The following is a 25,596-nucleotide window of genomic DNA, read 5'->3' as shown; positions in this document are numbered from 1 at the left end:
GTCTTGCGGAGTCTGTGAATGTGACCAGCATTTCGTGATGCGGGGCCGGGAGGCGCTGCCTGCAGATCTGACATCCCTCCGAGTTGGAGCTGGTCCTTCTGGGTGAGGCAGGCGGGAGGGGCCAGCTCCTGCTGGAGTAGGTGGTGGGTGAGGGGCCCACAGTGAGAATAACGTTTACTAAACTCTTAGCATTTTTCAGGTTCTTGGACTAAGGTTTTTGTGCACTCTCTCATTTGACACTTAAAGTCACCTTACGCCAAAGAGACTGGAACCCTTGCGTACTGTTGATAGGAATGCGAAATGGTGCAGCCACTCTCAAAAACAGTGTGGCAGTTTTTCAAAAAATTGAACATAGAATTACCGTACGATCCAGCGATTGAAATCAGGGTGTCGAAGAGATATTAGCACTCCTATGTTCAATTGCAGCACTATTCACAATAGTCAAGATGTGGAGACAACCTAGATGTAGATGGAAGGATGAATGGATAAAGAAGATGTGGTATGTAGTATGTATTATATACATACAATGAAATATTATTCAGCCTTTAAAAAGAAGAAAATCCTAAAAATGTGCAGCAACACAGTTGAGCCTTGAGGACTTTATGCTAAGTGAAATAAGCCAATCACAGAAAGACAAATCCTATATGACTCTATTTATGAGGTATCTAAAATAAACTCATAGCCCTCGTCAGTTTGGCTCAGTGGATAGAGTGTCGGCCCTCGGACTGAAGGGCCCCGGGTTCAATTCCAGTCAAGGTCATGTACCTCAGTTGCAAGCTCGATCCCTGGCCCCAGTAGGGGCACAATCGATGTGTCTCTCTGACATCGATGTTTCTTTCTGTCTCTGCCCTCCATAGACTCTCTAAAAATCAATGGAAAAAATATCCTTGGGTGAGGATTAACAAAAAACAAAACTAAATAAACTCTTAGAAGCAGAGAGCAGAACCGGGACAGGCTGGAGGGGGAATGAGGAGTTGCTAATCAACAGGTTTAGAGTTTTAATAAGGCAAAAGGAATAAGTTCAAGAGATCTGCTTTGTGCCTATAGTTAGCAATATTGTATTGTTCACTTAAAATCTGTTAAGGGCATAGTGTCATGTTAAGTGTTCTTACCACAATAAAATAAAATTTTAATTTAAAAACTACCCATTACCCATGGCTCAGTGGTTGAGCATCAACCTATGAACAGAAAGTCACGGTTCGATTCCCAGTCAGGGCACGTGCCTGGGTTGTGGGCTCGAGCCCTGGTGTAAGACATGTAGGAGGAGCCGATCGATGATTTTCTCTCATCATTGAGGTTTCTATTCCTCTCTGAAGTCAATAAAAATATATATTTTTTAAAAGCCACCCATGGCAGGGGTACTATTATTTCTGTTCTATAGATAAGGCAAGGGGAACAGGAATGTTAAATAACTTGCCCAGGGGTGTCACAATGGTAGAACTGGGATCTTTATTGAGCTATTACTTATATACCCTTTATATGTATACACCCACATGGCCACCTCCCAGATCAAGATTATAACTTTTTCATCACTCTCAAAACTTCCCTCATGCCCCTTCCCAGCAAATATTCACTGCCCTTCACTCCCAAAGTAACCAACATTCTGACTTCTGTTCTCATAGATCCTTTTTACGTATTATTAAACTTCCTATGAATGGAGTCATTCTCTTATTTCTGGCTTCTTTTGCTCAATACAATGTATCTAGAACTTATCCACATGGTTGTATCAGTTTTTTCTTTCTATTGCAGAATAGTATTCCATTTTATGAAGATACCACCCAACTTATTATTTTTTAAAAAATATTTTTTATTGGTTGTTTACAGAGAGGGAGGGAGAGGGATAGAGAGTTAGAAACATTGCTGAGAGAGAAACATAGATCAGCTGCCTCCTGCACACCCCTCAGTGGGGATGTGCCCACAACCAAGGCACATGCCCTTGACCAGAATCGAACCTGGGACCTTTCAGTCCACAGGCCGATGCTCTATCCACTGAGGCAAACCAGTTAGGGCACCGCCCAACTTATTTATTTATTCTCTTGTTGATAAATATTTAGGTTGTTTCCAATTTTAGGCCATTGTGAATAATACTGCCCTGGACATTCTTCTTAGGTAGAAATATGTTTAACTTTATAAAGTACTGCCAAACAGTCTAGTTGCTCCACATCCTCGCCAACACATGGAATTGTCAGTGTTTTCGTCTTAGCCATTAGAGTGAGTTTGAGAGTCATCTTTCTGATTCCAAAGCCTCTATGCAGCATCATAAAGCTCTGGAGGGTGTAGGATCCTCCTACTTCCATGGATCTCTGTCTGGGTGGCCCACGTACCACATACATGCTGGCAGCAAGAATGGAAAGTGGCTCCCAGGACAGGCGGGTGCCAAGAACCTGCCTCTTCCATCATTTCTGAGGGGTGCCCACCAACGTCAAGACTGAGTGTGTGCATGCCCCTTTTCTAGGAAAAGCTCTCTTGGAGGAAGCTCTCCTGTGGTTTTTGGTACGCGGGTGTGCCAAGAGCGTGGCCAGTGTGGTCAGAGCCTACTGTGAGGATGGCCCTGTTCTTTGCTAGCAACTTGGAGGGGTTCAAGCCAGCACATCGGAAGGCTCTTAAGGATGGGGCCTGGTCCAGAAGCATAAACACCCTAGAACTATCTTCCAACTTGGCCTCGTCCCCTATGCGGCCTTCGGCAAGTCATTTAACCTTTCTGCGACTCGGTTTCTTCAACTATTAGCTGGGGCAACAATGCCTGCCCTATATCTCATACAAGGCTCTTCAAAGGCTTCTTGCTAGTTCTAGGATGTCTGTTTCTCCAGCCCATCTCCTGCCACACTGACTTTTATTCCTCCATATTTTTATTAAAGGTGTTTTTATACGAGGTATTCTCTTTCTCCGGAATGCCCTTCCTCACCTCTTCCAAATGGCAAACTCCTTTCATTCTTCAAGACTCAGGGTATAAGCAAGATCTCCTCCGTGAAGCCTGCCCTGGTCGTTCCTTAGCTCTCCTGCCAGGGGGATGCCTCATAACTTCATGCCTGAGCTGCCCTGGGGCATACGGTCTCTCACTTCACATTGTGTCTTGTGAGTCTTCCCACCAGGCTGTGAGTTCCTTAAGGAAAACTCCTATGTCGTGTCAGGCTGATAGCTGTTGCCCAATAAACATTTGTTGAACGAATGAATAAATCTGAAATTAAAAGGACATATGGAAATAGGGAAAAATAAAATTAGCCGAAACCGGTTTGGCTTGGTGGATAGAGCATCGGCCTGCGGACTGAAGGGTTCCAGGTTCGATTCCGGTCAAGGGCATGTACCTGGGTTGCAGGCACATCCCCAGTAGGAGACGTGCAGGAGGCAGCTGATCGATGTTTCTCTCTCATCGATGTTTCTAACTCTCTATCTCTCTCCCTTCCTCTCTATAAAAAATCAATAAAATGTATTTTTTAAAAAATTAAGCCTTCATTATTGTCTGACAGTAAAAGAAACATATGCATATTGTAAAATAGTCAAGCAACAGAAGTAGAGGTTCCCCCTAATCCACCGCACACCCAGGGTTAGCCCATCAGCCACTTTCTTTCAGACCTTTTTCCTCCAGAAAAAAAATGGGACCAGCCTGTTCTGAGCTTGTTTTTTCTTTATTATACCAGGAACTCTTAGGGCAGCGGTTCTCAACCTGTGGGTCGCGACCCCTTTGGGGGTCGAACGACCCTTTCCCAGGGGTCGCCTAAGACCATCCTGCATATCAGATATTTACATCACGATTCATAACAGTAGCAACATTACAGTTATGAAGTAGCTACGAAAATAATTTTATGGTTGGGTCACAACATGAGGAACTGTATTTAAAGGGCCAGAAGGTTGAGAACCACTGTCTTAGGGGGAATGTTTTTATTATTGTTGTTCGATTATAAGTCGAAAGAACAGGTCTCAGACTTGAGAAATAGGTCAGAGGAAGGAACTTACGAACTGAATTTCCTTCTCCATTCTCCCCTCTGAGAACTCTGAGAAGTTCCTTGTTCCTTCACTCTTCACTCATGGTCATTACAAAAGTAACACACTGAGCCCTGTAACAAATTCAGACCATACAGAAACGTGTAAATAAAGGCAGCTGTCTTCCATATATGTATGTGTATAGGTGTGTATACAATATTCAAAAAGAAAAAGAGGACCCTACTATGGGTTCTCTGTAACGTGCTTTTTGCACTTAACAGCTCATGGATATCTTGCTATATCAGTACATATATATCTACCTCGTCCTTTTTTGATACTTTCAGAGCATTCCATTGAATCATGTACCATAATTTGGATGTTTTCTAATACTCATTCACTGTCTATTTGATAAATATTTATTGAGCACAAATAGGAAAAATCGAACAGAGTGGGGGGCTCTCGGTGACAGCTTTGTCACAGATACTGTGGGAGTCCCAACGAGACAGGCAGACCGAGGGCTGGTCCCGTGTGACAGCACCCACAGCCTGGAGGGTGGAACTGGAAATCGTGAATCTGAAAGCCCGGCTTTCCCCACTCTCCCTCCCTACCTCCCTCCCAGGCCTTGCATGTCACTGGGTCGAACAAGGCAGGACCCAGGACCCCCAGGGGGAGCTTCCGGAATGTGAGCTGAATGGAGCAAGCACCGTTTGCTTTAGACGAACAAATTGATTTCACAGAGACAGGAAATTTCTCTCATTCTTCAAGTCCTAAAATAGAAGAAACGCCGGGATGCACGGGGATTTGGGGAATTTGGTTAATGTTGTGAAGTAAATGTAATGTGCATTTTGAACCTGACCATCTCAAAGTGAGCTGCCACACACGTCTCAAAGGGACTTTTATTGAAAATCAAGGGATGACCACAATCAAAGGATGTCACAGAGTCACAGAATGGAGGGGGGAAAGCACCTCTCAGTATCGGTGGTCTCCCAGGCGCAGGAAATAGAGCCCTCCTTGCTCTTCTGGGAGGCTGTAAATCAGGCAGCCCACAGGGCCAAGGGCAGCCGGGCCCAGCCTTCCTCTCGGGCCTCGCTTCCAGATTTTCTCCCCAATACTGGCCCTCATGTTCCTCCAACTCAGCAACTGCCTACGCCAGGGCCTCCACACACACCTTCTCTTTGTCTGAAAGCCTCCTTCTCTCCCAGTCATGCGCCCCCCCCCCCCCCCACTCCCCCGCACTCCCCCAGACTCCCAGTCTTCCTGGCCTATTCCTATTCGTTAAGTCCCAGCCTACTGGAGGCTGCCTCTGAACACCCAGTGTAAATGAGGCCCCTCTGTCTACATTCTCCAACAACCCTGTTCTTTTCCTTCAGAGAAATCACCACAACTGCAATGATATATTGATTCATGTGATTGTTTAGTGATAATGTCCGCCACTAGGAACCGTGTCTGTTTTGTTCATAGCTGAATTCCCAGGGTCTCATAAATGTCTGGCAACATTCAATAAATATTTGTTGAATGAATGAATGCTTTTAGAGGGCAACCTCTATCAAAATGCTAAATGCAATCTGTGTGACGTAAGTCATCCTGCTGAAAGAATCTACCCTACAGAAATAGCATACCTGCACTAAGATAGAGGTTCAAGTGCATTCATGGATGCATCATTTGTTGTAGCAGATGCCCATATTATCATACATAGTTCAGTGGAATACTATGTAACCATTCAAGAGAATGACAAATATATATACAGTGCTGATGTGAAAAATGTCAAGGGAGGGATGAATGGGCAGAGCACGAAGGATTTCTAGGGCAGTGAAACTTCTCTGTATGATAAGAAAATGATGGATACACGTTATACATTTTTCAAAACCCATAGAATGTACAACACCAAGTGTGAATCCGAATGTAAACCAAGGACTTGGGCGATAATGATGTGTCAGTATAAGTTCATCAGTTGTAACAAATGTGCAGCTCTGGTGTGGGATGTTGGTAGCGGGGGAGGCGGTGAGTGAGTGGGGGAGGGGAATATATGGGAAATCTCGGTACCTTCCACTCAATTCGTCTGTGAACTTAAAACTGTTCTTTACAAAAAAAGTCTATTTTTTTAAAGTCCTTGAGCCATATATGGAAGATTTCTATATTTTGTTTGTACATTCATATCTTCTGTATTTGTTACAGTACAAATAAGTATATTAGTAACCTTTGTAATTAAGAAATACTAAAAGTTAAAAGGAAAGGGAAAATAAACACTGCCAGTGACACAGAGAGTCCGTGCTGTGCAGTTGCACACCTGCACAGTAACAGGCAGACAGGCGAACACACCCAGAGCTCTCTGACCACTCATAGCAGCACCACGCTGTCCCCTGAGCACCTGCAGGCCCACACATTCTTGTTGACTGTGGACCCGGCAGAGGGAGAGGCAAGTTGCTCATCTCCAGGAGTGGGTTTGAACTGGGCCCTGGGAGAGGATGAGCCTAGGACCCAGAGGGGGCTGGAATCTGTGCCAGACGTCAGGTGTCTTCGGAGCCTGGCACCTGTTCCTTCAGGCAGCCCCCGTGAATTGTCTTCTCATCATTATAACACTCACACATTTTTATCGTGAACTATCCAGACAAAATGAACAAGTATAAAGAAGAGAACCAGCCCAGTCGGTGTGGCTCAGGGGTTGAGCATCCACCTATGAACCAGGAGGTCACGTTAGATTCCTGGTCAGGGCACACACCGGGGTTTTGGGCTCGATCCCCAGTGTGGGGTGTGCAGGAGGCAGCTGATCAATGATTCTCTCATCACTGATGTTTCTATCTCTCTCTCCCTCTCTCTTCCTCTCTGAAATCAATAAAAATATATGAAAGAGAACCAATCACACATAATAACATGTTGGCATAAATTCTTCTAAACTTTAAAATTCACACATATATAATCAAACACGTGTGTACACACACATCTTATATATCATATACTAGAGGCCTGGTAGGTAATATCTGACTTGTCTAACTTTTGCCTGTGAACAGAGTGCATTAATTTGCATTGCTCAGAGTACTTCTAAAGTTGGGCTTTTCTTCACACACTGGGTAGCCATTCTGATTTCCTTTCTGTTTTCCTGATCTCCCCATTGTTCACTTTTCCATTGGATAGCTGGTCTTTTTCTTATTGATCGGCAGGAGGTTCCTGTACATTCCCGACAGTCACCGTTTGCTAACTTCAGACTTGCACGTGTCTCCTCCCGGCCTGTTCGGGAGAGGGCCTGCCTTTCTGGGCCTGCGCTCACTCTCAGGGAATCAAAGCAATTCACCTGCAATTAAGAAAGAAAATAAAAAAACAAAAAAAAGTCCTGGCCTTACCCGGCCAGTGTGGCTGAGTTGATTGAGCGTTGTCCCATGCAATAAGAGGTTACCAGTTAAGTTTGCAGTTAGGGCACATGTTTCTCTCTCACATCGATGCTTCTCTCTCCCTCTCCCTTCCTGTCTCCAAAAAAAAAAAAAAAAAAGCAATTCACTTGCCGAGATCCAGATTCTCATCCTCTGATAAATCTCTTGAGCCTTAGTCACCTCCCTGATCCAAGAACAATTAAAGTATCTCCTAGCCCTGACCGGTTTGGCTCAGTGGATAGAGCGTCAGCCTGCGGACTGAAGGGTCCCGGGTTCGATTCCCGGTCAAGGGCATGTACCTTGGTTGCGGGCACATCATCAGTAGGGAGGTGTGCAGGAGGCAGCTGATGGATGTTTCTCCCTCATCGACGTTTCTAACTCTCTATCTCCCTCCCTTCCTCTCTGTAAAAAAATCAATAAAATATATTTTTAAAAAATAAAGTATCTCCTTATTTGTGAGCCTATTTGTTAAAAGTAGTTAGTTGGGTTTATCTGTCCTCCATGTCCTCCCAAATATCCATCTTGATTCAGACTAGAGGTTGCCTTGGGAGGAGAGCAGGGGTTGTGGTTGGGACGGGTACATGGAAAAGCTTCTGGGAGGCTGGCAAAGATTTATGCCTTAACCTGGGCAGTTTTGCCTTAAAATAATCAATCAGCTATATATTTTGTTTGTATGGGGTTTTCCATTTTATTTTACAATAAATAGATAAAAATGTATGCCCCTCAGTTCCCTTTTATTTTTCTGCTGCTCTTCTGACTGCAAGACCAAAGCTCATTTTTCAAACAAATCCAGTTTCTCTCCGTCGGAGCAAGCCTGATTCCTAAACACAGACTGAGCTTTTCCAATGGTTACAAATCTGCTTTTCCTCTTTACTGTCGACTGAAAAAACACAACCGCCCTCCTGTAGTGAAGCCATAATGTCTGTCCTGTGAAATCCACAACCATGACCAGGACCCGCCAATCACCCAGCCAGGCTGGCCTGGGACTGGACGGGAGGAGGACCTGCTTCAGGAGCTCCTACACCTGCCTCAGGGGCCTAAAGGGCTGGCTCTGCCACAGTTCTCCACAGGCCTGACAACATAAAAAACAAGAGAAAGAGGACAGAACTTGGGGAGGCTGCTACCATTAGCTACTTAAGGGCCCCAAACTTCACCCAGAAATGTTCTTTTTTTTTTCTTGGTCACTCCTCACCCAAGAATATTTTTTCCATTGCTTTTCAGAGAGAGTGGAAGGGAGGGAAAGAGACAGAGAGAAACACATCCATGTGAGAGAGACACATCGATTGGTTGCCTCCTGCACATGCCCCAACTGGGCTGGGATCGAACCTTCCACCCGGGTACGTGCCCTTGCCCAGAAATCGAACCCACACCCCTTCGATGCACAGGCCAGCACTCTAACCACTGAGCAACTCTGGCCAGGGCAACACAACACAAGTGTTCTTAGTCTATATGAAACTAAGCTGCTTGTCTTACAGTTTAACTGTGCAAGGGTGAAGGGGGAAAGCAAGCCGTGGGAGCATAAACCGCTTTCCTCGTGACAACTAAGACCTGTCTGCCTGAAGTGAGCCTTCGCCAGACCCAAAAGTTCTATTCTCCCAATAACCTGACACCAGCCCCCGTCACTGGCCGTGGCAGCTGCACCGGCTGTGGGCTTCCACGGGTTATTTTTATCCCAGATAGTCACTGAGACCCATTTGGTCACCAATCTGTTCAGAGAAGGGTTTGGGGGCCTGAATGCTGCCGTCTACCTCACAGGGATGAAATGCCACATGGGCAAGAAGAAACACTTTTATTACCCGTCTGGGTAAGGCTCCCGCAGGCCCCGGGAACAAGGTTCCTTCGTAAAAGCTGGATCAGAGAACTCAAGTGTGGACAGGAGGCCCCAGCACGCCTTCCTGTTCCCTCTCTCTGGTTCAGAGAGTTCGTGACCCAACCAGCTGCAGAGGAAGGTGACTGCCCGCCTCAGAGAGGCCAAGCCCTTTATGGCCACTGTATGGAGGCAGGAAGCAAACGAGAAGAAACTGGGTCATTAATCCCCACACAACAGCAGAATATCTTTCTCCCTGGGCTCAGCCATCTTGCCCTCAGACCTGGACTTGTCTCCCTTCCTCAGCACCACTAACAGAACAATTTCTTAAGCCCAAAGCATGGCATAGATGACCTTGAGCTTGTCTTCTTGGAGTCCCTATTGACAACAAGGTCTTCATCCTTGAGCGCCTTTCACCCCCAGCCCAGCAGAGGCCGCTAGAGCGATGCATATGAAACCAGAGTTATTAGGCGTCACTAACCGGCTTCCACAGAGCCCAGCGCAGGCCTGATAACCTGTCCTTGAAGCTCTGTGTCCAAGCACCCAGCTGACACAGGCTCTCTGGGCCTCCTACTCGGAGCTCCCTTATCCTTCTTAGAGGTGCAGATAGGGCAGGAATACGTTCATTTTATTATTTTAAAAAATATGTTACTGCTTCCATTTTTAAGGGTCCTGATGTGTTTGTGTTTTTTAACGTCAAAACAAAGTTGCTAAAACTGTGGTCTACTTCAAATGTCTATACTTAGTAAGTTAAAGCTTGTAACACCACCCCTCTGCTATACACATACACACATACTGCAACATCATGCAACATAATGGTATAATTCATAAGCTGTATGAAAATAATAACGTATAGCCCTCTATTCTGTAGTGGGCATGGTCTGGTAATGGGACAAGCTGCAGAGGCATACCTTCTGCTGGTCCCGTGAGTGAGGCTATGGAGTTCTGGGATGGACACATAACCCCAAACATTAAGGTCTGTATTTGAGGCCTTTGGCAAATGGCCTTCCTAGTCCACACTGCCAACCCCTACCCTCCGTGGACCAGGCCTCCGAGAAATATCACACTAAGTTCAGAGTGGAGAAGAAGAGGGAGGATTCAAAAGTTACTGCTCCTCCCTTCCAGATCCCAACCTGTCCCCCCCCACCCCCACCCCCGCGTGGAGAAATGCTCCCACGCTGCCCAGAGGAACTAGCCGGGTGATGGGAGGGAGGCGCCTCAGCCCCTGGCTGTTCTCTGCACAAGCCTCATCCCCAGAGTCTACATTCAGTTCATCATTCCCTCCCCGTAGGCCCCTGAGTGTTTTCCTGTGTTTGTGTTGTTTTTGTCAGAGCAGGAAGTTCTCCTGGAAGTCCTCCAGAAACTCAACGTTCTCCTCCTTACCCAGGAGACACTGGCCTTGGGCGTGCACCCCACCCCGCCCACCCCACCTCAGCTCTGGGCTGGACACCGAGGCCAGGACCAGAGGCTGTCTGCCCAGGGCCTCGCCCTCTTGCCCTCAAGCAGGGGTCCTCAAACTATGACCCGCGGGCCACATGCGGCCCGCAGAAAACAATTATCTGGCCCGCCGGGTGTTTTTGCTGCTGCCTGTCCTGCTTAGCAGCCAACTCGTCCCGGACCCGCAGTGCGCATGTGTGGAACGTCTGAGGGACAGTGAACTGGCCCCCTGTTTAAAAAGTTTGAGGACCTCTGCAAAGGATGAGCATCACCCCTGGGCCTGCCTCCCTTCCTCAGCACCACTCACCACAGCAACTCCTTCCAGTAGAAAACAATAAAGGAGGGGAAAAAAAAAACTTGAGAAATGTGAGGAACGCTAAGAAGGAAACAATAAGCCACATTAGCACAGTGCTCTTCTCCTTCTGGCCTTTTTTGCACGTAGGCCTGATAGTAGCATCGTAATTCCCCAACCAGATCTGCTATTTGTGGTCAGTACTCAGCGCTCTCAACCTCTTCCTCTTTGTTCAACTGTCAAAATCCCCATCTCATCTGCTCATCACGGGAGATGATAAGGCTAATTCGGTGGCTGGGAAGGACTTGCAGGGCGTTCCAACTCTTGGGGAGGCTGTATTGTAGACTACTAGCTCAGGGTGTCCTAAAGAGATTACAGAATAGCCCTGACTGCTTTGGCTCAGTGGATAGAGCGTCAGCCTGCGGACTGAAGAGTCCCAGGTTCGATTCCAGTCAAGGGCATGTACCTTGGTTGCGGGCACATCCCCAGTGGAGGGTGTGCAGGAGGCAGCTGATCGATGTTTCTCTCTCATCGATGTTTCTAACTCTCTATCCCTCTCCCTTCCTCTCTGTAAAAGTCAATAAAATATATTTAAAAAAAAAAAAAAGAGATTACAGAATGCTAGTCCTGCCGGACGCCCCTGGTAAAGGGATTCTGTGGTCAAATATATTTGGGGGATATCATACACAGGTCCACAATCCTTTCTCCACAATGTTGAAGTCTAAAAAGTCCTAAAAACAATGTGTTTTTTGTTTGTTTGTTTGTTTTCATAAACTGCAGGACAAAACCTGACCTAAATAGATATGTAGTTGTTCATTTTCTTTATTTAACCTATTTAGTGTGAATATTCATATGTTTTGCTGCAGAAAATGTATGATTACAGGGCCTGTCTCACTCTGCTGGGGATGCTATGGAATAAATAGCATAGTCACCATATTACCTTATTAAAATCTGAAAAGTTACTAGTTCCAAATACATCTGGCTCCAACGGTTTACCCCCTCACGGGAAAGTTATCCCGTCCAGAGCACTTCAAGGGCTCTGGAAAGTCCTGTTATAGGAAAGAAACTAACCTCACAAAGCATTCCCCAAACGTATTTGGCGGCAAAACCGTTTGTCCTAGTTTACAGCTATTCACATCTCACAAAACGTCCATGTGGACACTTTGGGTAACGCGGGATGTTGAAAGAGTTTAACTCTAACAGATGTAGGAAAAGCTGGCTCTTCCTTAGATCCTAGGCCCTAGGGAAATTTTTCCTTATTCTCAGGCCTTGGACTGTGGGAAAGACAAAACGCTAGAAGAGGGAAGACTAAGGCAAGACTTTGATGGCTCATGAGGGCCCAGGACAGGGCGTGCTGAAAAACCCAATTAGGAGAGACACACGTGTCAAGGGTCAAACCAGAGAGCCAGACAAGAACCAGGAGGGAAAGAGTTAAAAGTTCAGCTAAAGATCAGAAACCCAGAAGTCTGCAGAACGGAAAGCACTCAGGAATCCAAGTGCTCCACGCAACGAACCCTGGAAATTAAGGCAAGCCTGTGCCGCATCCGATGAGCTTTTATGTACTTCCTGTAGAGATCTACGCCCGTTCTGGAGATTGCAGGTAGAAAGACAAGCGAGAGCCCCTCGCTGGTGTGCTCAGCCAGTGAGCAGACAGCTAGCCCTCCAGATGTCCTCTCCCGGCCCAGGCAGAGGGATACCAAGGGACTTGTGAGAACAGCAGACTTGGGCAATAAGAGTTACCAACATACTTCTTGGTCTCTGGGCTCTTGGTTGCTGGATGTTCTCATTCATTGCCATTATGCATGGACCAAAAATGTCGGGCTCAGATACCATGTGTCCGCAGGACCAGAGCTGGGAGCCCTGTCCCGTCAGAATACACTTGTAAGGAGGTGACCGTCTTGGCAAGTACCCCGTGACAGTCCTGGGCCTGTTAAGTGACAGGGAGCTCTTCAGAGTTATCTCTAGATAACTCCGGGCTGACTCATTAACTGTTTGTTCTGAACTCTAAAGGCTGGGAGTGGCAGGAACCGGGGAAAAAGATGTATTGAGTCCATCCCAGGCTTGGCTACAGCTGACCCCGTGTCTTCCAAGACGCTCATGCACACGCCCCGGCGACCTCCCTGTGCCTGCCCCCTTCGGCTTGTTCTCTACCTCAGGATTTCTCAACCACGGCACTATTGACATCGGGACCAGGTCTTTGTTTGCTGTGCACTGTGGGGTGTTGTTTACCCACTAGATGCCAGTAACATCCTCCCAATCATGACAACCTGTTTTCCCCTGAGGGCAGAGCAGGTGTTTCTCCCAAACCTGCTCTGCCCTGGGCTAGCTGTGTGCCCAGACATCTGTACTATTTCCTGCGTGACCCTGTAGCATTTCCCACTGAATTTAAGCTCTCTGAGCCTCAGTTTCCTCACTCACAAAATAGAGGAAAACGAGAGTAAATCTCTCGCAGGCTTGTTGGAGGACTGAGTGAGGTAACTCATGTAAAAGGATTATAGTGCTTGGCACAAAAGAGCGATTCCAGTACCTGAGCGTTATTATTAACCCCTGTCCCCCAGGGCTCTACACCTTCTTTCAAAGTGACCACTAACTGACCTTAAACTTGCTTGTAAGACACTTAATGACCCGACCGTACCTCTCCGACTTTATTTTTCCAACACTCCAACCAAACTCAGCACTCCGAACCTAGCGCCTGCTTTCAATGCCAGGGAAGTAGCCAAGTGTTTTATGGCCCCTGCGGTCATTGCACATGTTGTTATGTTCCCTGTGCCTGGAATTTTCTTCCCCTCCCCCAGCTAGCTCCCAGTTTACCCTTCACGCCTCAGCGTGGATAGCACCATGTCCAGGCAGGCTTCCCTGAGTAAACCTGTATAATTTTATTAACCAATGTCATTCCGATGCTTTTTTAAAAAGGACACAGTGCTGCTCCAAGCCAGGTCTCCGGAACCTAGCACAGTGCCTCACGTCCAATAGGGACTCCATCGTTAGTCCAGTCAATAGCTAACTTTAGGAACTGCTTTAGAGCTAACATGGAAAAGGATTCTTTTTCTCTTCCTTCCCAGGTGGCCATGTATTCTTTCACTTTGCATAGCACTTGCAAATGGAACAAAGTTTAAAAGTTATCAAGCTAGGCTCTGGTCAAGTTACTCAGTTAGTTGGTTAGAGTGTATCCCGAATGACCAAGGTTTTGGGTTTGATCCCCTGTCAAGGCCCACACAAGAATCAACCAATGAATACACAATTAAGTGAAACAACAAACTGATGTTTCTCTCTCTCTCATAAAATAAAAAATAAAAAAGCAATAAAATGTTTTTTTAAAGTTATCAAACCTTCCAAAGATAGACCAACTGTGAATTTTATTTTTTATTTTTTTATTAAATATATTTCTTTATTGATTTCAGAGAGGAAGGGAGGAGAGAGAGATAGAAACATCAATGATGAGAAAGAATCACCGATTGGCTGCCTCCTGCACGCCCCCTACTGGGGATCAAGCCCACAACCCAGGCATGTGCCCTTGACCAGAATTGAACCTGGGACCCGTCAGTCTATAGGCTGACGCTCTATCCACTGAGCCAAGCCGGCCAGGGCACCAACTGTGAATTTTAAATGGAGCCTTTGTAATTTAGTATCAGGCTTCCAGTCTGTGCAGTCTGCAGAGTGCTCCCCATTGTCCCAAGTTCACTTCCCATACTGAAGAATATGGACTCATTGAGGCAGGAAACAAACTTCCGACTCTCTTCAAAGGCAGCAAAGTAGGAAATGGTGGAGAACAGAGATGACAAGGGGGAAGTCTGGTAGATCCCAGCATGCCTACTATCCCCAAATGTCCTAAGCTGTACACACACACACACACACACACAAACACACACACAGCAAAAGCAGAGGCTGTGGGACACCCCTGGAACGCTGTCACCTGCAGAGCCCCTTGAGAAATCTAAGGGAGGGGAGGGGGTTAGGTCCAGCTTCAGGCTTCCTCCTCCCTCCCCAAGGCGTGCTTAGTCATTTCCCATAGGTTGGGCTTTACCTGCCAGTCTGAGTCACCAAGTAGGTGCCAGGGAGTGAGGGGTGCTGCCCAACATGACACATCTGCCTGCCACAAAAGGAGGTTAGTTAGCCACTGGGGTGCGGGGACCACCACCCTGGCCCTGGGTGCTAAGAAGCACAGGCTCTGTGAGGGACCTGGGAGTCCCAGTCCTGGAACAAGGCCTTGGGGAAAGAACTGAGAGTGCAGGGCTCCTTTGCTTGTCTAACAGCTTTTCTTTTCTCCTCCTCATCCTTCTCCACCCATGAGGAACCAGCCATCTGGGCCTGAATCTCACAGTAACTCAGTAGGCAAAGCCACAACCCGCCCCCCTCAGAGGGCTTGGTTAAAGGCCCCACATTCCCAGGCACTTGGTGGGCTCTCAACAAATATACTTCCCATCTCCTCTCTCTGAGTTGAGGGGAAAGCGCAAGGCCTGAGGAGCACCAATAAGCATGCTGATCCCAAGGCGGACTGAGTTGACCAAACATCTCAGCCATGCAAAGGGCTTCCCGAAGCTGGCCAGAGGTGGCCAACCCAGCCCTGGGAGAGGCTGGACTCTAAATTGGGGATCTTTTTAAAAAGTTTTTTTTTTTTTTTATTGATTTCAGAGTGGAAGGGAGAGGGAGAGAGAGATAGAAGCATCAATAATGAGAGAGAATCATTGATCAGCTGTCACCTGCATGCCCCACTCTGGGGATCAAGCCTGCAACCCAGGCATGTGCCCTGACTGGGAATCAAACCGTGACCTCCTGGTTCATAGGTCCATGCTCAACCACTGAGCCATGCCTGCTGGGCTAGATTGGGGGTCTTGACCTCTGTTTGACTTCACTGTCCTTGTAGCAACCACTTCCACTCCTATTAAGCTGTGCTAACCATAGTAGGCTGAATAATGGCCTCTCAAAGATGTTCACATCTTAGTCCCTGGGATCTATGAATGTTGCCTTACATGGCAAAGGCAATTTTTCAGGTGAAATTAAGTAAAATATCTTGAGGTGAGATTATTCTGGGTTATCCAGGTGGACCCAATATAACCACAAGGGTACTCTTTTCTTTTAATATGTTTTTTTTAATTTATTTCACAGAAAGGAAGGGAGAGGAGAGGGATCTGCATGCTGGCTGGACAACTTTTTGATTATGCCTTGTATGGATAAAAAGAGCAGAGTATCCATTCACCCAGAGAGCTCTTAGAAGAGGTTAAGCATGTGACTCATGGATCCCTACAGCCATCTCAGCAGAATCCAAGGAACAAAGATGGGATCATCCAGGAAAAATCTGTGGAGGAGTAAATGCCTGTGACATGCCTGAGAGACCCACATGGTTCTGAAAATTTTATAGCAGTAGAAACACTGCCAGCTTGGATTGAAAGGGACAGAGAGAAGGCAAAATGAAAGAAGGCTGTCAGACTCCCAACATTCTATCAGGCAGGAAGCAGGGTGATAAAATTACTCAACTGCAAACAGGAGTTACCTACCCTTCAAGAAAAAGGAAGAGTGATTCTGAGAAAAAGGGGGCAAGCCCAGAGCCTCAGAAACCGGAGGGGTTTTCCCAGCTGTGTTTTTAAATTTCTAGGGACCAGTGACTTCTTCTTTCCTCCCATTTTCTCCTTTTTGAATGAGAATGTCCAGATCTATTATCCTATGTCTATCCCTTGGAGCAGATAACTTGTTTCTTTAGTTTCACAGATTCACAGATGGAGAGAGAGTGGGCCCGGCTGGCCAGTCTGCCTCAGCTGTTAGACCATTACCCTGTGCACCGAAGGGTCTCGGGTTCTATTCCCAACCAGGGCACATATCCAGGTTGTGGGTTCCATCCTGGTCAGGGTGCATTCAGGAGGCAGCAGATCAATGTTATGCTCTCACAATAATGTTTCTCTCTCCCCCCACTCCTCTCTTTCTACTAGTGGAATCAATAAAAAATACATCTTCGGTTGAGGATTTTTTTTCAAATGGGCCTCAGGATGGATTACATACAATGCCTCCCTCATACTTTAGATTATTTGGATGGTGAGATTTGGAGCTTTTGAGCTGATGAGATTTAGGTGAAATTTTAGTCCTTGAGTTGATGCTCTGATAGGTTGAGATTCAGAGGGATGTTGGAATGGAGTGTATTTTGCATATGAGATAAATGTGAATATTTGGGGGCCAGAGGGCAGGCTGTGGTAGGCTCAATAATGACACCTAAGAATAGCCACGTCCTAACTCCTGGAACCTGTGAATATGCTAAGCTTACATTGCAAAAGGGACTTTGCAGATGTGATTAAGTTAAGGATCTGGAGATGGGGAAATTAACCTAGATTATCTGGGTGGGGCCAATGTAATCACGATGTAGAAGAGGATCCTTATCAGGGGGAAATGGAAGAGTGAGAATGAGAGAAGAAGAAGATGTAATGATAGAAGCAAACGTTGGAGTGATATGGGTCATGAGCCAAAAGAATGTGGGTAGCTTAGAAGCTGGAAGAGGCAATGAAACAGCGGCTCTCCTAGAGCCTCTAGAAAGCACACAGCCCTGCTAATCCACTTTGGACTTCCAGGATTGTAAAATGATACATTCGTGTCATTGTAAGTCACTCAGTTTGTGGTAATTTGTTACAGCAGCAGTAGGGAACTGATACACTAACCCTGTTCCTACACCAGCTCCACACCACTCAAGCTAACCTACTTACTCTCCCACCTGGTGCCCCTCCTATCTCCTCTGGACTTCCAACTTGACATTTCTAACCAGCCTCCCACACAGACTTCCACCCATTATTTCCTTGGCACCCCTTCAATTTTTCCCGTTTCCTGACCCTTCCCAGATCCGCATCATCCTTTTACCTGATGACTGTTAACCCTAGCTACACAGTAAAATCACTTGAGGGGAGGTGGGGGATGATTTGTGAAAAATAATGAGGCCCCAGCCCAGACCAATTAAATCAGACTCTCTGGAGGCGGGGCCCCAGCACGTATGAGGTCATTGTTAAAACTCCTCAGGTGATCCATCATTAAGAACACCTGCCAATCGACTAACAGGAATTTAAGGCGGCACATACAGGCCTCGGGGCCCGAGCCTCAAACACAGAGGGCCCAGCAGCATCCAGGATGCAAGAACCCAGGTTTCCCACCGGCTCCCGGCCGTCCCCAGGCACCCGGAGGAAGAAGATGCGGCGGCGGCGCACGGTGTTCAGCGCACAACAGCTGTGGGTCCTGGAGGAATTCTTTGAGGGAAAACCCTACGGGACCTATGAGGAACGCGAGACCCTGGCAGCCAAGCTGAACCTGCAGGAGGACCAAGTGCAGGTGTGGCTCAAGAACCGCAGGGCCAAAGTCCGCAGGCTGGAGCGACTGCACGGGCAGCAAGGCCAGGGAGCCCACGCTACGCCCCAGGAACCGGGAGTCTGCGCCCCTCAGCCTGCGCCCGCGCCTGAGCCTGTGCCTGTGCCTGCGCCTGCGGGCCCTGCATCCCAGGAGGATCCTGTGCTCCCTGCCGGCCCAGCGCTCCCAGCCCGCTCTGTGCTCCTGGCCGGCCCAGTGCTCCCCGCCGCTTCCCTGCACCGCGCTGGCCCAGGTTTCTGCAGCCCCTCTCCAGACAGCCCCTTCCAAGAGTTCCCAGCAGCAGAACCCTGAGTCTTCAGCTCCATCCACGCCTGGTGGGACCCTGAGCAGGGTGCCCAAAGCGTGGTCCTCGCAGCACCTGCTCCAGCCAAGGACACAGTTGGGCCTCAGGGCCCCTATACCTTCAATTTCTTTCCCGACCCTGTTGTGACCCCTGGATACACAGAGCTGCGTTCACCCGGAAGCCCTTTCGAGGCCCTCTTTTCCTCCTGCACGCCTTGGGATGAGAGCGATGAGGACTTCTACAAGTTACTGGATCTCTAAGGGATTCTGTCCCCACCAAGTCCTGCAGATGCCGGGGGACCGGAGGGGACCCAGGTGTGCGCCCACGTGGGTGCGAGAAGCGCTGGTCAGTGCGTCTAGGCCGCCAGTTGCTCTTGTGTAGAGTCGGCGCACCTCTAAGCATCCACCTTGGGGAGGTGGCCTGGGCTCTGCTCCCTTCGTGCCCACCACGCATGGGTGTCATCTCAGGCTACTCTGAGGTCCTGGCTGCACCCAGTAGGGCTCATGTGACCTCGCTGCCAGTTCTCAGGGCTGGGAGCACAATAGCTGCTGCTGGTGTGGGATCCACTGGAGAGCTGCTGCCCAGAACTTTCCCAAGGGCCCAGCCCAACCTCCACGCTCCTCCTGGCGGCTTGCTCTGGCACCAGTAGGACTGGACGAGCTTTTCGAGTGTACACATCTGTGACTTGCGGCTTCCTCGTGCTTTTCCCATCGCATCCCCTGGACTCGGAGAATTGACCCCCTTCTCACGGCATAATTGCACACCAGGTAGACTCAACTTATAACATATCTATATTTGCATTAATTTTTCTTAATATATTTGAATTGCTTCTATTTCTAGGCAATGAACGCCTTACAAACCTTTGTCCCATTTGTATTTTCCATTGGTAAAATTTATTGGTTTTAATGTAATCTATTTCACTATGACTCTTTACCTGTTTTTATATTATGTCTTTGTTGTTTTTATCAGTGGAAAACTGGTGCTGCACAATAATGAATGTATTAAAAAATTTTTAAAAAAGAACACCTGCCAATCTGTTGCTCACGGGTTATCAAACTTTCACACGCGTAAGAATCACCCGGAGAACTCGGACTGTAGAGGCCAGGGCCTCAGGCCCAGAGAATTGGGTTCAATACATCTGATCCTCAGATGCTGCTTTTCTCACAAGCTCCCCAGAGGTTCAGATACAGGTGGCATTTGGAACTTGGAGAGACATCTCCACAGCCCTCCCCACTTGACTCAGGTAAGTGATAAGGTGAATTCCTTTTTAAAAAAATATATATATATTTTTATTGATTTTTTACAGAGGGGAAGGGAGAGGGATAGAGAGTTAGAAACATCGGTGAGAGAGAAACATCGATCAGCTGCCTCCTGCACACCTCCTACTGGGGATGTGCCCACAACCAAGGTACATGCCTTTGACTGGAATCGAACCTGGGAACTCTCAGTCTGCAGGCCGACACTCTATCCACTGAGCCAAACCGGTTAGGGCATAAGGTGAATTCCTTAGATCAATCATTCTCAACCTAGGGAGCTTGCTAAAAATACAGTTTCCCAGACACCAATCCGGTTTGGTTTAGCCAGTTTATGGTTATGACGCTTCCCGGGTGGTTCAGAATTATACTGAAGCCTGAGAATCAAAGCCTCAGATCAGTGGTTCTTGAACTTGAGTACGTAACAGGATCACTGGAGGGCTTGTTGGAGAGATTGCTGGGCCCCACCTCTAGAGTTTCTGTTTAACATTCTAGCGTGGGGCCCGATAATTTGCGCTTCTAACGAGTGCCAGGTGATGCTGAAGTTGCCGATTGGAGAAACATACTTGGAGAATCACCATTTCTGATTGATGTTCTAAACAAAGTGTTTATCCCACCCTGTGTCTCCATCCTTTTTCCTCATTCTCTTAGCCATGAAGGAGTCCAACCAAGCAGAAAAGGCTGAGGTAAGTGTCTGAGGAAACCTTGACTTGAAGGAGCTACAAGGAGGGGGCTGTCAGCCCTGGCCCGGGTAGTTCAGCTGGTTAGAGCATCGTCCCAATATGCCCAGGTTTGATCCCTAGTCAGGGCACATACAAGAATCAACTGATGAGTGCATAAGTGACAAGAACAACAAATTCTCTCTCTCTCTTTCTCTCTCTATCTCTCCCCCCCCCCTTCCTCTTCCTCTCTCTCTAAAAATCAATCAATTAAAAAAAAAAAAAGGAGCTGTCAAAGAAGAACTTCTGATAAGCTCACCACTGGGCATCCTGGCATAATTCTAATAGGCCTCTAAGGCCAGGGACAGGGGCCGAATTCCAGTGGAGAATACAAGTTATCTGATCAATAGCTGTTAGTGTCACATATATTCAGCCCCAGCAGGACCCACCAGCACTCAAGAGCTTAAAGCTTCCCTGGCTGAGCCTCTCAGCTTCTGGTGGTAAAGGGTGTGCAGGTGTAGTGAGGAATAAGAGAAAATCCGAGGTTGGAGCTGACCCTTGTCACCAAGCTAATCATGGAAAAAGCCAAACTGGAGCTATCGTGTCCTGCTTACCAACGGCAGTGACACCAGCTTATACCCATGCTCTGGAGAGAGAGCTAAAGAGACTGTTTTTGTTTGTAAGAGAAATTAAGGGCAATTTGAAGATCACAGAAAAGGGGGCTGAAGGGATTGGACTGGACACCCCAATACCAGAGTTCTTACAAAATCCACTTCACTTTCATACGGGAATCACTTCTCAGGTCTAGGAAGCCAGAAGTCAATTAACCAGACCTAGTGCCTGCTGATTCCCCCTTATCATCCACAGGCCAATCCACTAATTTACTGACAGTAGATAGCAGAACTAGGAGGTTTTGGAGAAATTCCTGGAGTCAGAACCACTGTCACAGACCTGGTGTTTAAAAAAAAAAAAAAAAAAAAAAAAAAAGCATGAACCCCTGAAGGTTTGGATGACATTGTCATTTGGTGATTATGGTGACAGGGAAGTTCTCCAATTGAGTGGACAGAGTCACTGAGGTCCTCAGCAGGTCTGGGTTGCCCTGTAGATACTGATCCCTAAAAGTCCACCTGTAGTAACTCTGGATTCATCAGCTACCTACTAGATATGGCTTTAGGACAATCACTTATGGTGAAAACTCCTGTAAACTTATGCAGTATCATATCTGTCTGAAGCCAGGAGGCTAAACCAAATGATACTCTCCTTATACCCTCAGCCTGGCACCAAGTTTATTCTGTCTCCATAAAATCTGCCCATATCTGTACCCTCCCCTCCTACCTCCCTGCCAGTGCCCAGGCTCGGACACTCTTCAGCTCCTGGCTAACTGTAGTAGTTTCTGAACTGGTATTCCCTGCCCACAGTCTCATCTAGGCCTGAGAATCTTCCTTTAACCAACCTTTCACACGGCTGCCACACACCCCAAACTTTTGAATGACTCCCCAGCACAAGAAGGTCTACAGTCCTTCGTGTGGCTCTCCAGGTCCTCTAGCCCCTCATGTCGTAGCCTCACCAACCCCACCAGCCTCATCACCTCTTTGCACATGCTGTTTCCTCTGTGCAGAATGTGCTCTTAGCCCTCCGTGACCATCTTGCACATCTTCCTCATAGCAATGTTCTCACCGTAATCACTTAACTATCTGTTCCCCCACTTGACCTTCAGCCCACTGAGACTTGGGCTTTTGTCTCCACACCCAGTACACAGCACAGTGCCAGGCCCGTGACCAACTCTCAATGAGTGTTTGTTACATGGCTGAGTGAAGGGTGAATCAATGATAAATTAATATCCTGAGTGCTTTCCCAGCCCCCAAACTTCATCAACTTGGAATGAGTGCCCTTCTTTTAGAAGCCTTTAAAAAAAAAAAAATGCACACCTCCTCGGACTGGTAGCATATTAAAGTTAATGAGTTATTTTAGACCTTAACTAGGTGACCAAGCAGAACAAGGGCACTGGAAAAAAAATGCCCAAGGAGGGAGAGGGCACCAGGGACAAACTTCACCCACATTTCCTTTTAAATGCAAATAGTGTCTCATATGTACATGTGGTTTACAAAGAGCGTTCGCATACCTTATCTATGATGCCTCAATTCAGAAAGGTAGGTTGGATGAGTGTTATTATTAACTACATTGTGCACCTAAGGCTTGGAGATATTTGCAATACCATAGGAAAACACCTGTGACAAAATAGTCAAAGGATAAGGACAGGATACAAAACTATGTAGAAAGTGTGAACACAGCTATGTAAAAATAGGCAGATAGAGGAAACAAATGGAAAGAAATACATCAGAATGCATTCATTCAATAAATATTTACTTGATGGCTGCCTTATTCTAGACCCCATCCCAGCCATGGGCAAACTATGGCCCGCTGGCCGGATCCGGCCCGTTTGAAATGAATAAAACTAAAAAAAAAAAAAAGACCGTACCCTTTTATGTAATGATGTTTACTTTGAATTTATATTAGTTCACACAAACACTCCATCCATGCTTTTGTTCCGGCCCTCCGGTCCAGTTTAAGAACCCATTGTGGCCCTGGAGTCAAAAAGTTTGCTCACCCCTGCCCCATCCCCAGACATCAGCTGGGATACAGTGGTGAAAAACACACTCTCCCTCACTGAGGTTACAATTTGCTGAGGGAAAGCATACACTAATCACATAATGATGCAGCAAAGGTAAAATTGCAACCGTGACAAGAGCATCGAAGAGGTAATAGTCTCATACTATAATGAGACTGTAGACCAAGTAGCAGGATTCTATAGATACAGACAATCTAGGAAAGTCTTTCTTGAAGAAATGATTTCTGAAGCAAGAGGAGGAACTTAACTCGTTAAAGAACGTCAGAAAGAAAGTCCCCGACAGAAGGAACATCAGGAACCAGGGCCCTGTGGTGAGAGGGGGACTGCCCAGGAAGAGAATAGCTGAGCTTGATGCCCAGTGGAGCTAGAGAAGAAGTAGGGGCCAGACCCCGCCCAAGCTAGCCAGCCAGGAGCACAGGGAGGCATTACGCACATTTGCATTTTCAAAAGAAAGGGTTGGTGGTGCTGTGGGGAAGGGTGGAAGGAGAGATCAAATCAGTGGGGGAGGCCAGTTGGGAAGCTGTTGTGGCAGTCCAGACAAACGTTGATGGTGGTAGTGAAAATGGAGAGAAATGGATGACGTCAAGAGATGTTCAGCAAGTTGTCAGGCCTTGGTAATGGATGGAATGAGGGGGTGAGCGGAGAGAAGCATCAGAATGACTCCTAGATTTCTGGATGTGAATGGAGGTGCTGTCAACAGCTGAGACAGAGTGATGAAAGCAGTCCATCGTGTTGGCACCTGAGACAGGGCCAGTTTGGGGCAGGCTGAGTTTGAGGTGCCTTATGTGTGATGGCTGAAAGGGGGTGGCAAGTAGGCGATGAAAAATAAGAGTCTGAAGTTTAGAGGAAAAGTCTGGCTGGAGATAAGCATTTGTTTATTGGTGGTAATTTAAGCCTGGGTGTGAATGAGACTGTGGGAAGAAGTTGAGGGTGAGAAGAGGAGAAGGTTGTCAACAGAGCACAAAAGAGTCAGGAGGCTTTTGCTGGAAAGCCTTAGTGTTTGCAAACCAAAAACACAACTAGGCAGTGCCCAGGGTGTTCCAAGGAAGGAGGACACCTGAGAGTTCTTATAGTGAAAGGTGCGCTCTTGAGAAGAATCAGTCCTGCATTCTTAGCTTCTAAATTGGTCCAGGATGAAAATCTTGCAGGTTGTCCGGAAGGCCTAGATAATAAATGTCATGTGAACTCGTTTCCCAAGTCCTTCTAAAGGTCATCAGGCACTTCAGTCCTCCAACAGAGACGGCAGGAGGTTCCGTGGGCAACGCTGTCCTCTGACCCATAGGACCCAGATGTGGGCTTGGCCCCAGCCTCGGCTGAGCCGGGACCTGGCGAGGCGGTGGCCAAGACCTAGAGTGGAAGATCATTTATGTTGGCTCAGCTGAGAGGAGTTTGATCAAATCCTAGACTCCATGCTGGTTGTCCTATCCCAGCCAGGAGACACGTTCCTCTTCCAGGCCGATGCTCCCAACACATCCCTCATCCCTGAGACTGACGCCATTGGTGTGACTGTGGTCCTTGTCACCTGCACCTCCCGTGGCCAAGAGTTCACCTGTGTGGGCTACTATGTCAACGAGTACTCTGACCCAGAGTTGGGGGAGAACCCACCCCGAAAGCCAGACTTCTCTCAGCTCCAAAGGAACATCTTGGCCGTGAATCCCTGGATGACCCGTTTCCATATCAACTGGGACAACAACACAGACAGGCTACAGGCCGTAGAGAACCAGGACCCCACCCTAAGCAGCAGCCTCCCCATCAACTGTATCCTTGTCAAGGGCTTGGGGCTCCCTGGCTGCATCCGTGGCCTCCTCCCGGAGAGCTCCATGGGCTGCATCTAACTGGGGTCCAAGTGGGGGATTCCAGGCTCTACCTGAGCCCAGCTAGGACTATGGCCAGTCTCCCGACACATCTGGAGGCGGCAGTCAGGCCTCCTGGAGTCCTGTGGGGCCATCTGGAGGACTTGGGCTGTCGACAGGCCTGTCAAACTTGTCCCTGAGGAAAGATCGGGCCTCAGGTCTCTCCCAGCCTCAGTCCAGAAGGATTATCTCACCTTTACTGCCCAGGCGTATAAAAAGCAGGTACTTTAGTTCTTAAGTCTCTCTAACTTGTGTCTTTCCTCTCTTCCACACATAGGCCATTGTGTCACCAGGCTCCCATATAAGTACCATTGACCCAGAGCTCTTCCCACAGACCTCCCTGGCCTGCCTTGAGGCTTTCCTGGTCAGTGGTTCCAGCCCTGTTGGGCCAAAGGCTCTGTCATTTCTTTCCCTTCCCAAACATCTAAGTAGATCTACCCAGCTTTCTGGAGTCACAAGGAATCTGGGTTAGAAGGTAAACTCGGATACAATTTCTGTCCTTTTCCCAGAACAGTTTTTATGTTTTTTCAATCCAGCAGCCCCTGGAAAACTCTGTTTCCAAACGTGTGATCAGCAAGATGCTGAGGAGTGATGTTGACTCTCCTCTCAGTCACCAGCTCCTTCTTATTACCTCCTTACTGGGTCTGGATTTCCGTGGAGGCTGCCACTATGGGGAGATGGCATGTAGAGCAGCTTACTGTGCTCTGTCTGTGTTGGCATCAGGGCCCCACTGCCTCTGGCTGCCTTGATCTGCCCTCTGCT

The 25,596-nt window shown here is 47.6% G+C and overlaps 1 pseudogene; it reads left to right on the top strand.

Moving 5' to 3' along the window:
* The window catches only part of LOC139022203 (histone chaperone ASF1B pseudogene), a 51,854-nt pseudogene extending 27,038 nt beyond the window's left edge, over nt 1-24,816 (top strand).
* Nucleotides 24,817-25,596: the final 780 nt, after the last annotated feature.

This window comes from Myotis yumanensis, unplaced genomic scaffold, assembly GCF_028538775.1.
Source record: "Myotis yumanensis isolate MYYU_CA2020_CCGP unplaced genomic scaffold, mMyoYum1.0.hap1 SCAF_13, whole genome shotgun sequence".
Taxonomy (NCBI): domain Eukaryota; kingdom Metazoa; phylum Chordata; class Mammalia; order Chiroptera; family Vespertilionidae; genus Myotis; species Myotis yumanensis.
This window is presented reverse-complemented; position numbering and strand designations above follow the sequence as displayed.